Source organism: Palaemon carinicauda, chromosome 12 (genome assembly GCF_036898095.1).
Source record: "Palaemon carinicauda isolate YSFRI2023 chromosome 12, ASM3689809v2, whole genome shotgun sequence".
Taxonomy (NCBI): Eukaryota; Metazoa; Arthropoda; class Malacostraca; order Decapoda; family Palaemonidae; genus Palaemon; species Palaemon carinicauda.
The window spans coordinates 19,450,787-19,456,967 of NC_090736.1; positions in this window are offsets into that span (position 1 = coordinate 19,450,787).

Sequence of the window (6,181 nt, forward strand, 5' to 3'; positions counted from 1 at the left end):
TTATATTCCACCGAATGGAAATTGATTTTACGAGCAAACACTCGGGAGAGACCAACGGCTATTGAACAAATTGTGGTTGCAGCGACGCCAGATGAATCTGTCGGTCAAAAGCGCAGGAAGGCAGACAGGAGACGAGTATTGGAGACAGACAGACAGTAAGACAGACAGACAGACAAAGAAGTGGTGTTGGAAACAGACAGACAGAGAAGTGGTGCTGGAGACAGACAGACAGACAGAGAAGGGTTGTTGGAGACAGACAGTGAAATGGGGCTAGAAACAGACAGACAGACAAGGGGGTGCTGGAAACAGACAGACAGATAGTGAAGGGGTGTTGGAGACAGGCAGACAGACAGACAGAGAAGGGTTGTTGGAGACAGACACTGAAATGGGGCTAGAGACAGACAGACAGAGAAGAGGTGCTGGAAACAGACAGACAGATAGTGAAGGGGTATTGGAGACAGACAGGAAGTAAGACAGACAGACAGAGAAGTGGTGTTGGAAACAAACAGACACATAGAAGGGGTGATGGAGACAGACAGACAGACAGAGAAGGGTTGTTGGAGACAGACAGTGAAATGGGGCTAGAGACAGACAGACAGATAGCGAAGTGGTGATGGAGACAGGAAGACAGACAGACAGAGAAGGGTTGTTGGAGACAGACGGTGAAATTGGGCTAGAGACAGACAGACAGAGAAGGGGGGCTGGAGACAGAGAGACAGACAGACAGAGAAGGGCTGTTGGAGACAGACAGAGACAGAGAAAGGGTGTTGGAGACAGACAGACAGACAGAAAAGGGTGGTTGGAGACAGATAGACAGACAAAGAAGGGGTGTTGTTGACAGACAGACAGAAAAGAAGGGGTGTTGGAGAAATACCAACAGAGAGAACGGGTGTTGGAGACAGATAGACAGAAAAAAGCGCTGGAGACAAACAGACAGACAGACAGACAGAGAAGGGGTGTTGGAGATACAGACAGATAAAGAAGGGGTGTTGGAGACAGACAGACAGAAAGACGGAGAAGAAAACCCCTTCAATTATAACAGAGATTTCAAATGAAGCCTCTTGCCGTGAAAATATTATTATAAAATATCATGTGAAAGGTATAGTGGATAGTGGTCTAAAAACAGGTATATAAAGGGCAGCTGAAATTAGATGACGCCAAAGGTACTTGATATCATTTGTACCTTTCTATCTCATCAAATTTAGATATAGGTTTTATAACTACGAATTGAATATTAATCTCATCTAAACACCGACCAGACCCGGAATCGCTTATTACCTCAGCAAACGAAGTTGGAAGGAGGTTATGTTTTACCCCTGATTGTGTCTGTGCTTGTTTGTGAATAGTTTCCTGGTCACAGTATTAATTGTTAAGTCATGAAACTTACAAGGATTAACTGTTATTTAAAAGCTGGAAAAGATCAAATTTTGGAAGGTCAAGATTAAAGGTCAAGGTCACGGTCAAGCAAAATGTCCAATTCAAATAATCGGCCATATGTTTGGACACCATTGTCACAGAGACTTCAAACTTCATTCATATTTGAGTGTAAGAAAATCCAAGCAAATTGATACACGTTAAGGTCGTAGATCAAGGTCAAGTCCGAGGCCAAGGTGAAGCAAAAGGCCAAATTCTGGTCATCAACCATACGGCCACAATTTTAATTGAAAAGTAATGAAACTTTCAGGGATTTTAAACTGTTATGTAAACAGCCGTTTCTAGTAGACTACAAACGGCTGCATTTGTTGTTCTTGTATACACAAGTGTGTATATATATATATATATATATATATATATATATATATATATATATATATATATATATATATATATATATTTATATTTATACATAAAGTATATATATATATATATATATATATATATATATATATATATATATATATATATATATATATATATATATATATATATATATGTTTATATATACATACATAAATATATATATATATATATATATATATATATATATATATATATATATATATATATATAAATATATATATATGTATATATATATATATATATATATATATATATATATATATATATATTATTACTATCCAAGCTACAACCCTAGTTGGAAAAGCAAGATGCTATAAGCCCAGGGGCTCCAACAGGGAAAAATAGCCCAGTGAGGAAAGGAAATGAGGAAATAAATAAATGAAGAGAACAAATTAACAATAAATCATTCGAAAATAAGTAACAACGTCAAAACAGACATGTCATATATAAACTATTAACAACACCAAAAACAAATATGTCATAAATAAACTATAAACAGACTCATGTCCGCCTGGTCAACAAAAAAGCATTTGCTCCAACTTTGAACTTATGAAGTTCTACCGATTCAACCACCCGATTAGGAAGATCATTCCACAACTTGGTAACAGCTGGAATAAAACTTCTAGAGTACTGCGTAGTATTGAGCCTCGTGATGGAGAAGGCCTGGCTATTAGAATTAACTGCCAGCCTAGTATTACGAACAGGACAGAATTGTCCAGGGAGATCTGAATGTAAAGGATGGTCAGAGTTATGAAAAATCTTATGCAACATGCATAATGAACTAATTGAACGACGGTGCCAGAGATTAATATATAGATCAGGAATGAGAAATTTAATAGACCGTAAGTTTCTGTCCAACAAATTAAGATGAGAATCAGCAGCTGAAGACCAGACAGGAGAACAATACTCAAAACAAGGTAGAATGAAAGAATTAAAACACTTCTTCAGAATAGATTGATCACCGAAAAACTTGAAAGACTTTCTCAATAAGCCTATTTATTGTACAATTGAAGAAGACACAGACCTTATATGTTTTTCAAAAGTAAATTTACTGTCGAGAATCACACCTAAAATTTTGAAAGAGTCATACATATTTAAAGAAACATTATCAATACTGAGATCCGGATGTTGAGGAGCCACCGTCCTTGACCTACTTACAATCATACTTTGAATTTTGTTAGGATTCAACTTCATACCCCATAATTTGCACCATGCACTAATTCTAGCTAAATCTCTATTAAGGGATTCACCAACCCTAGATCTACATTCAGGGGATGGAATTAATGCAAAGAGAGTAGCATCATCTGCATATGCAACAAACTTGTTTTCTAGGCCAAACCACATGTCATGTGTATATAGTATGAAAAGTAATGGACCAAGAACACTACCCTGTGGAACACCGGATATCACATTCCTATAATCACTATGGTGCCCATCAACCACAACTCTTTGAGATCTATTACTTAAAAAATCAATAATAATGCTAAGAAACGACCCACCCACTCCCAACTGTTTCAGTTTGAAAACAAGGGCCTCATGACTAACACGGCCAAAGGCAGCACTAAAATTAAGGCCAATCATACTAACTTCCCGACCACAATCAAGGGATTTCTGTACAGCATTGGAGGTTGTAAGAAGGGCATCACATGCTCCAAGGCCTTTACGAAAACCAAATTGCAAACTAGGGAGTAGATGATTACCTTCAGCAAACCTATTAAGACGTTTTGCCAGAAGACATTCAAAAACTTTAGATAATATGGGAGTTATGGAAATTGGGCGGTAATCAGTGGGACTTAAGCTACCATAAACACATTTACATAGAGGAGTAACATTACCAATTCTCCAACTAGTGCTAAAAGCTTCTCTTCTTGCTAACTTGCGCAAAATAACAGATAACTTTGGAGCTAAGAAATCTGCTGTCTTTATAAAAAACAAAGGAAAAATACCATTTGGGTCTACACCTCCATAAGCATCAAGGTCCACCAACAGAGCTTTAATCTCACGAGATCGAAAAGCTAAACTAGTTAGTTTAGCCTCAGGAAAACAGGAATGAGGAAGTTCAAGTTTTTCATTACTCTGTTTACTGTCAAAAACATCAACCAAAAGGGTTGCCTTTTCCTTTGGACAGTGAGTGAATGAGCCATCTGGTTTAAGTAAAGGAGGAACTGTTGCATCTACACCAAAGAGTGCAGCTTTAAGGGTAGACCACCATTTATGTTCCTGAGTTGTACCAGAAAGTGTTTCTTTTATGGTTAAATTGTACTCCTTTCCAGTTGAGGCATAAACTCTCTGAGCAAAAGCTCGAAGCTGCGTATAGTTGTTCCAGGTCAAATCTGATCTGGTACCCTTCCAAAGATGATAGGCCTCCTGTTTCTCCAAATAAGCACGTCTACAATCATCATTGAACCACGGTTTGTCCTTCACTCGGTACCTTATCACACGAGAAGGGATACGCCTATCAATTATGTTGACTAGATTCCCATTCAAAGGGATAACAGGATCTAACCTATTATATAATTGTGACCAATTCAAGCACAAAAGATCATGTAAAATCCCATTCCAGTCTGCTTGGGATTTCATATAAATTTTACAAGAATATGATATATCAGGGACAGGCTGCTCAGTCTTCACTAATAATGAAATCAAGGCATGATCAGATGTCCCGACTGGAGAACCAACCTTACTAGTTCTAGTTATAACGCCAGGGGAGTCAGTGTATACGAGGTCCAAGCAATTACCAGACCTGTGAGTAGCTTCATTTATGATTTGTTCACAGCCTGATTCAGAGGCAAAGTCTAAAGCTCTTAAGCCAATGCGATCGGTGGGAGAGATAGAACTTAACCACTCCCTATGGTGAGCATTAAAATCACCAACAAAGACAAAAGAAGCCTTTCTATCATCTTCTTGTATCTTAGCCATAATGGTAAGAAGACAATCGAATATAGAATCATCTATGTCTGGATTCCGGTATATATATATATATATATATATATATATATATATATATATATATATATATATATATATTTATATATATATATATATATATATATATATATATATATATATAAATATATATATATATATATGTATATATATATATATATATATATATATATATATATATATATATATATATATATATATCAATAAATCATTCCTCTAAAGAAGTATCACGAAACTAGTCAGGACTTAATCATATATTTCGTATTTTCATTTTCCCTGTGGTTCTTCTGCATCTGAACATCACGTTTTCCTGTGATTTTTACGCATAAATGGATACCACATACTCCTTCCAGACTTTCTGTACGACTTTCCCTATCTTGGTATACATTATTAGAGAATTTACAGACGCCCTCACACGCGCCCATACTACTAAAGAACACCTGCGGTTTCTTCGTGAATGCTGGGAGGAACAAGTCATTCCAAAATGCATGATAACAAAATCCCTATTGGAAATAGAAGATCAACCATTTGGTGATATACAGAGAAGTATATTAGAAAACCATATAAATTCCATGAAAATTGAAAATCGAAGAGCGTTTGAAGACCTAACAAGAAAAAGGAGACATTTTGAGGCCTCAATACCAACGGATTAGAAAGATCCACTTCGAGGTTTCTGCTATGAAGAAATGAATGAAAAAGTGTATAGAAAACTCAAACAAAAGCATGACAAGAACCTCAATGCATTGATAGATAGTAGCCTGTGGACTGCAAACGTTAATCCAGAATTTGTGGTTAATCTGTCAAATAAAATTTTAGATAAGTATGTGAAGTGTGCCTTGGGATACGGTTTAAATTTCTCGATGTCATGAAGTGCAGTGAATAGTGTAGAAATTACAAATGGAGTGTGTAACCTGGAAAAATTCAGTGATATTTCTGTAGAAGACGTAAATATGATTAAGGGTATTATAGACAGCAATATGAAAAACCAGTGGTTCCAAATTGCCCAAAAAGATTCCAGAGAGCAATGCCAAATTAAAGCAAGATAGAAATATTAATCTGACAAAAGCCGATAAATCTGGAGCACTGGTAATCTTGAATAAAAATGATTATATAGAAAAAATGGAAAACCTCTTGAGTGATGAAAACACATACATGGAATTAAGAAAAAATCCAATTGAGTTTGTGAATACTAATTACAACAAAAAAGTGAAAGAGTTACTAAAAGTGAATGAAGATCTGATAAAAAAGGTTTGTACAATATCACCAACATTGCCATATATGTATGGAACTATTAAAACTCATAAGCCAAATTATCCAGCTACACCAATAATTAGTTCTGTAGGTTCAGCAGCATATAAATTATATAAGTACCTTGTGAATATCCTCACTCCTTTAATTGGCACCATTTCATATTCAAATATAAAAAATAATGTAG